This window comes from Cryptomeria japonica, chromosome 7 (genome assembly GCF_030272615.1).
Source record: "Cryptomeria japonica chromosome 7, Sugi_1.0, whole genome shotgun sequence".
NCBI lineage: Eukaryota > Viridiplantae > Streptophyta > Pinopsida > Cupressales > Cupressaceae > Cryptomeria > Cryptomeria japonica.
In genome coordinates, this window is record NC_081411.1 from 714,672,972 (window position 1) to 714,685,629 (window position 12,658).

Genomic DNA, 12,658 nt, shown 5'->3' on the forward strand with positions numbered 1-12,658 from the left:
ATGGGTAGATATACAGATGAATGAGTTGGTTGATATGGGTGTTCCCTTCACTTATGAAAGGATGAAGTCGGAAGAGTCTACTTCCGAGGATGATCAGAGGACTGTCAATAATGTAAGGATTCATGCAGACGAAGAGATTCAAGTTCCCAAGAGAAGGAAGAACACGACAGGAGAAGTCAAGGCTAGAGGGAAGAAGATTGAGGAAGTGAAGAAGAAACAAAAGACTATCATTCCTTCACCCCCTCTTAGTGTCTCATCAATCGAAGTGATTAAAGTAACACAACAAAACAAGGAGACCCAACAGTGTTCCAACACAGTGATACTACCAAGGAATACTTGGGAGTTACATGTCATAGTGACATCTGTACCTCTGAACGAGAATGATGATCAGCTAGGATCCCCTATTGTCCTTTTGGAAGTTAGTTTGGGAAATGAGGTATACGATTGGACTAAGAATAATCCTGATGATGATGATGATGTTATCTCGACATTAAGAGGACTTGATCGAGAAATGTATCTCAATGATGGTATGGAGATGGCCGCTATTCTTGAATGGCTGATGAGAAGTAAGGAGAAAAGTAAGAAAATGATAGAGGTACAGCCTATTGACGACATTGATGACTACCTAGCTAGGAGTGCTGAGGAGAAAGAACCCAAGAGAGCGGAGATTTTGTCGCACATAGCTAGAGATGAGACAAGAATGCAGATTGTGCATATTGTTGTTTCTATTATAGGCGTGACACCGGACATTGCTACTCTTATGGATTTCCAGATCACTTCAGTTGCCCTTGGTTGTACATCCAGAAAGCAAAAATTTTGGGAGGTTGGTGAAAACCTCAAGGCAATCGATGCAAGGTTAGACAGAGAGATTGTGGAGAAAGAAAGGTACAGAGAAGAGAATATCAGACTTAGAGAGTATATTGCAGGGATAAAGCGTGAAAGTCCCACCCTTATTTCCCCTATTGCAGTTGACCATGGAATGCATTCACACTATGAGGCAGCGAGAGATGCACTCTCAAAGGTGGAAAAGTGGATTGAGAATACAAGAAAGCAGGTAGATGATTTTCTTACTCAGTTTGTCCATGCATATGATAGGACAACAGGGCTCGCATTTAGAATCCAGTATTTGGAGGGAGTTTGGGAAGAATTTCAGCCTATTCAAGAGAAGACTATTCCACGCCTCCAAGCTTTGAAGAAGAATCCTAATTCCACTTTGGACAGCGAGAACATTGTGCATAGTGGAGACAAATACGATTTCCATGGTTGGTATTGTTCATTAGCCGTGAAAAAATCAACTTATGAGAACGCCCAATTGACTTGTATGGAGATGGAAGGATTGATTCAGGATATTCAAATGAAGATCCTTGCCTCGATTGAAGAATTATTGGGTGTTGATGTTAGTGATGCTAGTGGTTTACACTCAGCCGAATTAAGAGACAAGATGAAATTTATGTATTTTTGCCAGTTGGACTCTTTGAAAAAGAGTTAGATAGACGACTTGATCTCTTTGTTAATTCATGTTCATAGTTCGCAGAAGCTCATGCCAGAATGAAAGAACACTTTGGATGCTTGCTCAGATTCACTGGACATGATTGATTTACAACGAGATACCTTGCCTAGCATTTCCATAGAGGAGTTAGATTCAGTATTGGCTAGATTCTTGAAGTATGCTGAGAGAGAGAGAGAGAGAGAGAGAGAGAGAGAGAGAGAGAGAGAGAGAGAGAGAGAGAGAGATGTAGGGAGGAATCTTTTAGAAGATTCCTTATTTGATGAATAGGTATCTTTTCATTGGACCATATGTAGGTGGCGCCATTTTTTATGTAAACCCTAATTAGGGTAATTCTAGGGTTTTGTTGGAATGATCTTGACTGTTGATCTTGGATCAATCTTGACCATCCATTTTGTAAGAGACTATATATATGCCTCCTTGTCTTTCATTTAAAGAGAGTGCTTTTGTAGAATTGTTGGTATATGCTGCAGCTATTTGAATCATAATCATTGTTCAATTGTTGGTGATTTTTCTCTTCAAGTGTTGTCTTTGCATTTATAGTTCTCAATTCCTCTAAGTAAGTGTGAGATTTTGCCAAGATCAAAAGGCAATGGAAACAAAATAGATGATGGAAATAAACTGTATTCTATCAAGATGAAAAATATGATCAACTGGATCATTAAGCATTACATACATTGAATATGAGTCTGCTTATATAGGCAAGGTTATATGGATATGTGAGCACACAAAAATGACATGTGGCTCAATAAGAAACAAGGGTAAGTAGGAAATAAGTGTGGGTAGGTAGGAGAAACAATATAATAGTCCACATGAGGTGGATCACCCACTAAATGTGGAGTGTAACAACAAGATCAACACCATAAAAGGTGGAAATTCTCCTACACACACTATCCCAATGTGGCACAAACACCCAAGTGTCTCATACCCAAACTACTATGAAATGCATTTCCTAAGTAAACTTAAGTAAAGTGTAATAATATCCAAGATGAATAATTATTTACACCAACACCCCCCCTAAGTGCAACTTAGGGGAATGCACTTAAGTCTACAATGCAACTAAGCAATGCAAGATGGGTCCCAGCTACTAGGCCATGTTAGGTACTCATGTACAAATGCAAATGCATGAAAACCAATGCAATGAAATCTCTCACAAGGTGGGGAAAGAGAGAAAAACCCAATGGGAAAAAACCCTCCCCCAAAAGAGAGATGAAAACATACAAGAGAACTCTCATAGAAGAATGTGAGGAACAAAACCCCATGTGAGAAAAAAGTCCCCCTCATATGAGAGAAGAAGAGAAGCTAGGAAGCTCCCCTCCAATGTGGAATCTACACCAATGATAGAAGCTCGATGTATGAAGAAACTGCTCCATGAATGTCGAACAACATTCCTCCCCTTAGGAAGAAACAAAACCAAAGGTGTATCCATGAAGTCTCCCCAATCATGAAGGGAAGATGTATGAAAAAAACTCATGATGAAAGGAATCTCTGAAAAACTGCTCAAGTGTCCCCATGTCGATGCTGAAAGATACCCCCTCCAAAGGTGGTAAATTGTGCCACACTTCTGAAAAAGGCATTCCAAGATCCAGTGGAGATGAATGTAGAACAATCTCCAAAGACTCACATGTCTCCTCAAAAGATAAAGAGACCTCCTCCAACTGTTGTACATAAGTATCCATAATCATGTTAACCTCAAAAGAATGATCATGTAGAGAATGAACAAGAGGGTCAAAGTGTTCCCTCGCAACAATCGAAGAAGGATCATCTTCATCAAAGAGAAGATGAATGTCATCAATGATGTCTCCCAAATCTGCAATATAGGATTCCACAAACAAACCTGCAATGTCTGTCAAGTAATCATCCCTTGAATCTGAAGCCGGAAGACAATGAATATCCTGCACTGAATCGCATGAAGGCAAAACTGTCGCACTATTTGCATCATCAGGTGCAATAGGTGATGTGATATCAATATGAGGAGATGAAATACAAGACTCAAGAACGAGGTCACATGTGAGAATCCCCATGTTCAAGTGCCCAAAGTTCTCCTCAAAAACTGAACCATCACAAGAAGTGTGATCATCATATGTAGAATCATCAAATGTGAAATCATCATCATCAACAAAATCTGAAAAGGAGCATAACCAAATGCATGATCAACCACTCCAGTCACAATGATAGCTCTAGTCTCCAAGTCTCTAATGAAAACCGAGTCAGGTGTGAACTCCACAACTCTCTTAGTTGCACCATGTGTGATTTGGTAGATAGAAAGGAGATTGTTTGTCAAGTGGGGTACACACAACACATCATTGAAGGAGTTATCTCCAATGTCAATAGATCCTTTCCCAATCACATCCATGTATGTATGATTGCCCATCAAAATCTGTGGCATGGTGCAAGGCTCAAATGTAGAAAACATAGACTGCAAAGATGCCATATGATGAGAAGCCCTTGAATCTAGAAGCCATCTCTCTGAATCATGACTAATAGTAGCACATAGAGCTTTTCCTTTTCTTGTCCCAAAAGAGTGAGTCTTCCCACTTGTAGACGTCGTGAATGCTTGCCTTTTTCCTTTTGAATGTGAGGAAGTGGAAGTTGATGAATCATCCTTCTCGTAGACATTAGGTAAATCAATGTTATGCTTTTTGATGATATGTGTGAGCTCATCAATCTTCTTGGAATGACAACGACGCTCCTCATGACCGACCTTTTTACAATAGGCATAAGTAGGTCTCTCCCTCTTTGGTGAATTATCCCTCTTGGAAGAGGATGAATCTCCTTGTTGTGGAGAAGATGGTGCTTTGTCCTTAGGCTTTGATTGCCATTTCTTCTTGTTTAAGTTGTCATTTCCTTGATTTCCTTTATTCCCTTGATTTGCCACTAATGCTTGAGACTTAGAAGCCTTAAGAATGCCCATGCTTATCAACTTAGTTTGTTCCATCATCAACATTTCATTGAAAGCATCAAATGTAGGCATTGTGTAGCTTGAACCCATTGTCATCCTATGGGTTTGGAAACTAGAAACAAATGCTGCATATTCTTGTGGAAGCTTGCCTATCAAGTTGAATATCAATTGAGTATCCTTCTTATCAATGCCACAATCTTTGAGTTGTGCCCTCAACTCATTTGCCTTAGTGACATAATCTTGTATAGTATCAAAGTTCTTGGGATCCAACATGGTGAGATCACTATCAAATTGATATCCCCTAATCTCATCAACTTGACCATACAAGTCTTGAAACTTTTTCCAAGCATCCTTGATTAGACTACACTTCTCAATATGAAAAATGAGATCCTTTGATACATACTTTCTTAAGGTACCAATTATCATGATATTTTTAGTGAGTCAATCCAAGTGACCAATTGGATCAACCTTAGGATCAGCGGGAGCAACAATAGTTCCATCAATGTAATGAGTTAGTCCTTTTTCCATAAGTTTACTCCATGCATCAATTTTCCAAGTAGCATAATTATGAGGAGTTAAGAGAGGAAACTTGGAAGAACCCATAGCAGCAGAAAGGAAGGAACATAAGAGCACAAAAGCACAAGAGACACCCCCCAAATTAACTCAATCAAAGTACCCCCCAAAAATGATGATTTTGGCACTTTATATGTAGTACATGTACAATAGGCCACTTGCAAACAATGGCAAGGTGGACTTCTGATTTCAATTTACAACTTCTCAAAATGAGATCTAAGAGACTTCAACAAATACTGCTAGTGATCTAAACTGAGATCCAAGCAAAATGCAAGTACCAAATATGCCAAAAATGGTCAAATAATGAAAGTACAATTTCTACTTAAAATTACTGCAAACAAATGGCAGATTATGAAAGTAGATGAAAAAATATGCATTTTCAAAAAAACTGGCACCTGAAAAAGAGTCCATATGAGCCCAAATGAAGCCTCCAAAGTTGTAAAAATCGGGATTTCATGCTTTCCGAAAAATCTGTATCTGAGAAATAGAAAACTCCTGCACCATTGTATAGATCATGAAATTCTACCCCAAAACAAAAAAAATTGCTTGAAAAAAGAAGTTCGGATGAGTGAGATATCGCTATTTGAAAATCGCCTGCAAAATTATAATTTCTGAAAAATTTCCGTCGCGGCTTCAAACTTCAAATGCCTCTAGATTTGGCCTCCGAAGTCCGATTTGGATGAAACAAAAGGCAAAACTGACTTTCTTGGACCTCCTCAATCCAATGGTAACCTCAGATTTAATTAATCAAGCTTCAATAATAACCTGCAATAGAAAGATCCAAAATGCAAACCCCAAATAGCATCAAATTTCTCTCAATTGACAAACCAATAACACTCTAATGGCTCTGATACCATGTGAGATTTTGTCAAGATCAAAAGGCAATGGAAAGCACAAATAAGAGAGAACAAAATAGATGATATAAATAAACTGTATTCTATCAAGATGAAAAATATGATCAACTAGATCATTAAGCATTACATACAATGAATATGAGTCTGCTTATATATGCAAGGCTATATGGATATGTGAGCACACAAACATGACATGTGGCTCAATAAGAAACAAGGGTAGGTACGAAATAGGTGTGGGTAGGTAGAGAAACAATATAATAGTCCACATGAGGTGGATCACCCACTGAATGTGGAGTGTAACAACAAGATTAACACCATAAAAGGTGGAAATTCTCCTACACACACTATCCCAATGTGACACAAACACCCAAGTGTCTCATACCCAAACTACTATGAAATGCATTTCCTAAGTAAACTTAAGTAAAGTGTAATAATATCCAAGATGAATAATTATTTACACCAACAATAAGATTATAATTTATTTTCATGTATGTTAGATTGAGTGGAAGATTTGTTGAATTTGTTTGTGTGGAATCCTTAATCCATACCACTAGCCTCTTGTCGTTGCTAAGTGCGCCTTGTGTGGGCAACTGAAAATTTAAGTAAGCTTAACTACAACTATTACACGTCCCTTGACAAACATCAACTTGGATGGTGTCAACGTTTGATGGCAATAGCCTAAAAATCTTTAAGTATACCTTAGACGATTGCATTAAGCTTGTGTCAATACCTATTTGTGAGACATCACCTAGTTTGATTCCACTAGATTTGTTCATCATTTCCGACATTCCTAGGCTTAGAATAGATTTCATGAACCCTATTCCTTTTACCCCCTTTTTTGGTAAGAAGTAAATCCAGAGCCATATTGATAAATCTTAAGTTGTCAGCACACCTACTTTGCATCTTCATGATAATCCAAACATTTGCGTAAGTCCCAAAGTGAACACAACAATTCACATCGACCATTGAGTAACCCACTTGTCAAGCCCCAACATGTACAAACCTTGGAATCATTTTAATTGATCTCATTCTTAGCATCTGAGGTGATTTTGTTCAAGAGAGGGTAAATTACCTTGGTATTTTATTCTGAAATGTTATGTGCATAAAAAACACATCGACACTAACCATACACAAATCACAATGACTAACATAGAAAGTGGCACAATAAATACTACTATCTTTAGAGTCAAATCTATCAATTTATTATTAATATCATGCTCTTGTTCTCATTTGAATGCTACTCAAAGATTAGAAATTTTGCATCATGTAAACAATTAAAAAAATAAAGAGCAACAATAACAATCATTGTCTTTGAGCTAATATTTCAAAGAAACATTCAATTGACAAAGTTGTATGAAATTGGTATGATTTCCTATAATATGATTTGTTCTTCGTACTTACAATAACAATATTGATTGTTGTCTAAAACTATAACTATCAAAATAAATCTATTTATATAATATTATCACATTAATAACTATAGTACAATGATACTTACTATAACAAGATGTGCTTATATAATATATAATAAAATACTGTACTCTGAAATTTGTCTTTTTTAGGTGTCAAAACCACATGCCTTACTTGACTTTTAAAAATCTTGCTCGATATCCATATCATACAACTACTTAAAAAAAATAAAAATTACACATATGATGAACTGAACAAACCTATTACACTCCTAAAGTTTGTGCCTACTGACCAATCTATAACAACCTTAAGGTTTATTCTAGTTTAATTTTTGTGAGGTTTGACCACCATTGATTCAAATGACCTTATGATATCTTCAATAAATAGTCATAACACTAATAACATTTGTCTATGTGTTGATAGTAATCAATAGACATGAGGACCAATTCGTGACCGTGATGCAATAACAATATCCAAAAATTCAACTAAATATATTCTAAAAAGGGCAAAAATGACATTCTTAAAATGAATAGCATATAAAATTTATCCCCAAAAAAGATTTCAATGGAATACTGCATTGGAGAGGTTCCGCATTGTTTCTTCTAATAGAACAAACTTAAAACGAGTTTGTTAACAGAATTTGTCGTGAACATTAGCATAAATGAAGAACTTAAAGACCCTCTACAAAAGAAGCTACAAATCCACCAAAGGTATCCTTCAACTCCTTCAATAAAAGTTGATCTCATTAATCTAATTTACTGTTACTAAGGATCCATTTTTGTGGCCATCAACACTATTCGCAAGTTTAATGGCATCCAACTGGGACTGCTCCTACCTCATGTGTCATAGCAGCCAGCTAACGTTTCCAGAAAAAGTATCTACTTAGTTAGATCTTTTACAATTCAAAATTATTCAAAATATTTCTAATGACATATAAAAGGTCAATTTCTAAGCCAGAGATAATACCAAACCAAATGTTCCATTTGTTTGCTGTAGCAGATCAATATTCACCATTTACTTTGCAAATTCTATCATGAACACACTAAGAGGAAGAGCTTCAAGTTACTCCTTGCAAAAAGAAGATACTATCAATATCACAAATCCATCAAAGAAATATCCTGAATCATTTATCTACATTTGCCAAGTTTCCCATAAAAAAGAAATTTAAGATCATTTTGTTAGAATGCTTGGTACTGATTTTCAATTAGATCCATCAATGCCCCCTGAATCTGTTTGTGTCACAAGTTCTAACACCCTACAATCTTCTGAATTCTTCAGAAATCAATAAATGCTACATACACATTGCATTTCAACTCATTGTCAAAAGTATTTTTCTACTTCCATGCCGATCTTCACATATCTGATATTTTTGTTATTGTAACAAGACCCAGAAAGCGCTACATAGTACAGATTGCATTTCAATCATTGTTAAACGTACTTTTCTACTTCCATGGGGATCTTCACACATCTTATATTTTTGCTATTGCAATGGATCTCCTGCAAGGTAATCATGGTCCATACAAGTTAGAATATTGAAGGAAAGGAATGAAATTTCAAACATTTTGGCACCTTAATAAAAATTCTCTACAACCCTATTAACACAAAAGCTATTTTTGGGACTACATAATAGGTAAAGTTTGTTTCACCATAATGGTGCACTATCAAAAATGAATTCCCTCACTCATGTTATTATAGTGATTCCTACATCAACAACATGATAAATTAAGGAGTTGAAAATGGTGACTAGTGATCACTCTTCAAAAATTGCATGTAAATGTTCAGAGTTTGAAGAGCAAAGCCAAATGTATAGAGAGAATATAAAAATGCTCTATACGAATGCCTTGATTACCATCCATCACTCCCCTCTCAAAGCCAAGTAGCACACCTGGAAACAGAACAATCCAAGGCATAAGCTTTTTCTTCCACACTATGTTGGAAACAACAGATAACAATAAAATATTAGTCTAACTTACGTAACTTTCATAATCTTGCTAAAACTCTAACCATGATCAAAACCTACAGTAGAGAGCTTTCTCAAACTCGGTAAAAGTAGCATACCAATACAATAAAGATTAGTATTAATCCTGCTAAAATGTAGCGTTGGGCTTTGCACGAAATCTGTTGCAAATGTCTCCCATCTTTGCATTTTGAATTACCAATTTTACCACTCTCTTCTGACAGAGCAGAGAAATGGGATTAGACATGCATACGCTCATAACGCAGAAGAAAATAAGCGAAATTCAGTTCTTGTGAAACTGATATAGACACCATGCATAAACCACCCATATTGTACATCAACTAAAATACCAGCATTGTGAGGCATTGATAATGTCGTTAGGGATGCAGTTACAAGCTAGCATTTACAAAATCAAAGTTTCCATGATATTGTTGGCGAGACTTGTTGTGTGCATCCCATAGCCTTGGCCACATCAACATTCATATATAAAAAATAAAGTCCACACAGATGGCTAAAACGAAAAATGAAACCATTCCAATAAAGCCTACGGACAGAGAAAATTGAAACCATGCCACTAAAGCCCAGAAATATGGAAAATCATCACAAATCTAGTCTTGGAGAATTAAGGTATTTAAATTTGCAGCAGTGTAAGCAGACCAATTTGTTGCCAAGGTGGGTACACTAGATGTTTAAAGCAGCGTTAGAAGACAAAATTGCTGCCAGGATGGGTGTGTTTATAGAATTGATATTTCAGTAAATTTTATGATCAAATATGATTTCATATTGTCCAAGTGTGAGAGATATGACAAAGGCAGAAGATTTGAACTTCTGGGGCTTTCCGCTTTTCCCATCAATTCTTTGGAGGAAGTAAAAGCTTCTCTCCTTGCCATCCTCGTGGCATTAACCATTCTAATCTAGGTCTATTGTAACTTCAATGAAGCAAAGAGGTTGTCGGTAAAGGATCAACTCTGACCATAAACCAATGGATGAGGTCCCTGTCTTAAAACATATCAAACTCCTTCAAGCACGTAAAGAGGAGGTTCTATGCCCAACCAAATTTGAATCTGATCTGTTTGTAACTTTGTATGGAAGATGTTCCTATTCTAGGCTCTAGGCAAATAATGATGAAGTCAAAGTCTGTATGTGGGTAATTGAAAAATTAATTTAAAAAAGTTGAAAGGTTCTTAATGAGTCCACCAAGGATCAAGTCTTGTTGAGTGCAAAGCTCTAACATCAAAAAGGAATGAGGTTGGAATCATACCAGGACAAATTTGACGGAATGGATACCCCTCAATCCTTGACTCTTAGCCATGCTCCAATATCGAATAGCTAAAAACAAATTTGTAAACAAACCTCCATCTAAAAAAATTAATTAAAAAAGATGTCCTTATCAGGATCTCCTCCTATGCACACTGATGATGGATAGGGTGCTTGAAACTTAGTAACTCCCCACAAAGTTCTGGTCATCATTGTCAAGTGGTAAGGTTTACATTATCTCCCACCACTCTCCTGGTTATCATTCTCACAATGAGAGTGTAGATGTATCCGAGATTTACATTACCAAACACAAGGTATTGTGCTTGTTCGTGTCATTTATATGTCTATGATGGAAATAGCCGTCGCATTTGTGGATTTTAGTCTCTGTTGATTTTAATAACTCCTTGCTTGCTTTGCCCTGCCCAGTCTAATATGTATCTGCTGCTTCTCTGGTTGCAATGAAATTAAAAGTCGAATTCAAATGCTATCGATTTTTCATTTTTCTTGAAAATTTAGTTTAAAATGACATTCCTGTTGGAATATTCTCCATTAACCATCACATTGATGGATAGGTGACCGAAATTTGTTCACTTCCTTTAGAGGACTATTTGTCCTGGTCAATCGGTTTAAATTATCTCCCACCACTTTAAGCCAGTTGTCTTCCTCATGGTGAAAATGAGTATATCGGAGATTACATTATCAAACAAAAGGTCCAATGGTGCTTCTTCGTGCTGTTCACTATGCCTATGATGGAAAACTCTGTGGCATTTGTGGGTTTCGGTCTCTATTGATCTGGTTATTTTCTTGCTTGCTTGCCCTGCCGAGTCTGGTTTGTATCTGCTATTTGTTTGGTTGCTTCAACTTTGGTGCCAATGGAATAAAAATTAAATTCAAATTCTATCTGTCTTTTCATTTTGAATGATAGGAAGCTTATTGGAATTTGGGTATTCGGAATAAGTTAAATTCCCCATCCCTAGCCTCTGCGCAGTGCGCTACTGTCTTGGGGGCACTCTTCAAGTGGAATGCTATGGATTTCAGCAGATTGATGGAAAAATATGCTCTCGCACTCTGGATAAACTCTTGTCTCTGCTCTGTATGTATGGTCCATAACTACCTGTGAATCTAGTGTATGACATGAGATTGTAATCTATTATGCTTTAAAATGAAATTTTCATATCCCAATCCTACAAGGTATTTCCATTGCTGCTGTTCTGTCGACCTTAGAAAGTGCATAAGTGGATTAATTTCCTTGTTAAATTGCTCTATTTGGAAAGGTAATTTCATGCTTTCTGTTTGGTGGCTCCAGTCATGGAATACTTGTTTGTATGGAAATTTTTTTGAGATCTTTATTTAGTCTACACTGCCATGGATGGCCTGGTTTTGGACTTCAGAAAATCTCTAGAGCCCTACTGCTCTAGCCCTCTCCTATGGTTTAATATTTTAACGCATGTATTTTTAAACCCTAATCTCAAATGGGTTTTTGACAGAAAAAAGTGAGAACGGTCAATATCGATATCTCGCAACAACCCCATTGAAGAATCTGGCAAACGAATCCATTCGCAATGTAAATTTTCAGAATCGTTTAACGGAGCCATTGTCATCACTAAATTTAGATATTCGTTCGTTATGCGGTACAGTAGCTAAATTTATCCAAATTACATTGACAAAGAGACAAAAACAAATCCTAGTTCTTAAAGTAAAATTTAAGTTGTCTTTCTTACCGTCCAAAAGAATTGGCGTTGCGTATGGATGGTTCCAGTTTACAAACTCCACAGGCTTCCTATTGATCTTGTCCATGTCCATAGTGACGAGTAATGTCGTCAATACGAGAATTTTTAAGTTGTAGATGCCGCTGAACTTGGAAGGCTTCTGCAAATTCAGTAGACGTAAATGGTGTGATGGGATGGCCCTGCGGAGGGACTGTTGGTCTTAATTTGATCTGTGACAAGTGAAAAAAATAGCATTTGTCCCTGTATAGGGAAAGCCTACCATAGTCATTATAGTTAATTTTGTGCAACTGTAGATTGTAAATAATATTGATTTTTTGACAATTTTTTTTTGTTGTTGTTATGGTTTTGGTAAGGATTAAAAAGTACATTTTTAAAAATGTTGATGTCTCATTAATTGTGCACTTAAAATCACCAATACTTATGTTCAAATGTTCAAGTAATCGTGTGCTATGTGTACCAATAAAATTA

At 36.6% G+C, this 12,658-nt stretch overlaps 1 long non-coding RNA gene across 1 annotated transcript; it reads right to left on the reverse strand.

Annotated features, from left to right (window-relative positions):
- Positions 1 to 8,228: 8,228 nt before the first annotated feature.
- Positions 8,229 to 12,457, reverse strand: LOC131040276 (uncharacterized). The gene is made up of 3 exons (XR_009104808.2): positions 12,182 to 12,457; positions 9,096 to 9,131; positions 8,229 to 8,743 (listed from the first exon to the last, which is right to left on the reverse strand). It is a non-coding gene; the product is annotated as an uncharacterized LOC131040276 (long non-coding RNA).
- Positions 12,458 to 12,658: the final 201 nt, after the last annotated feature.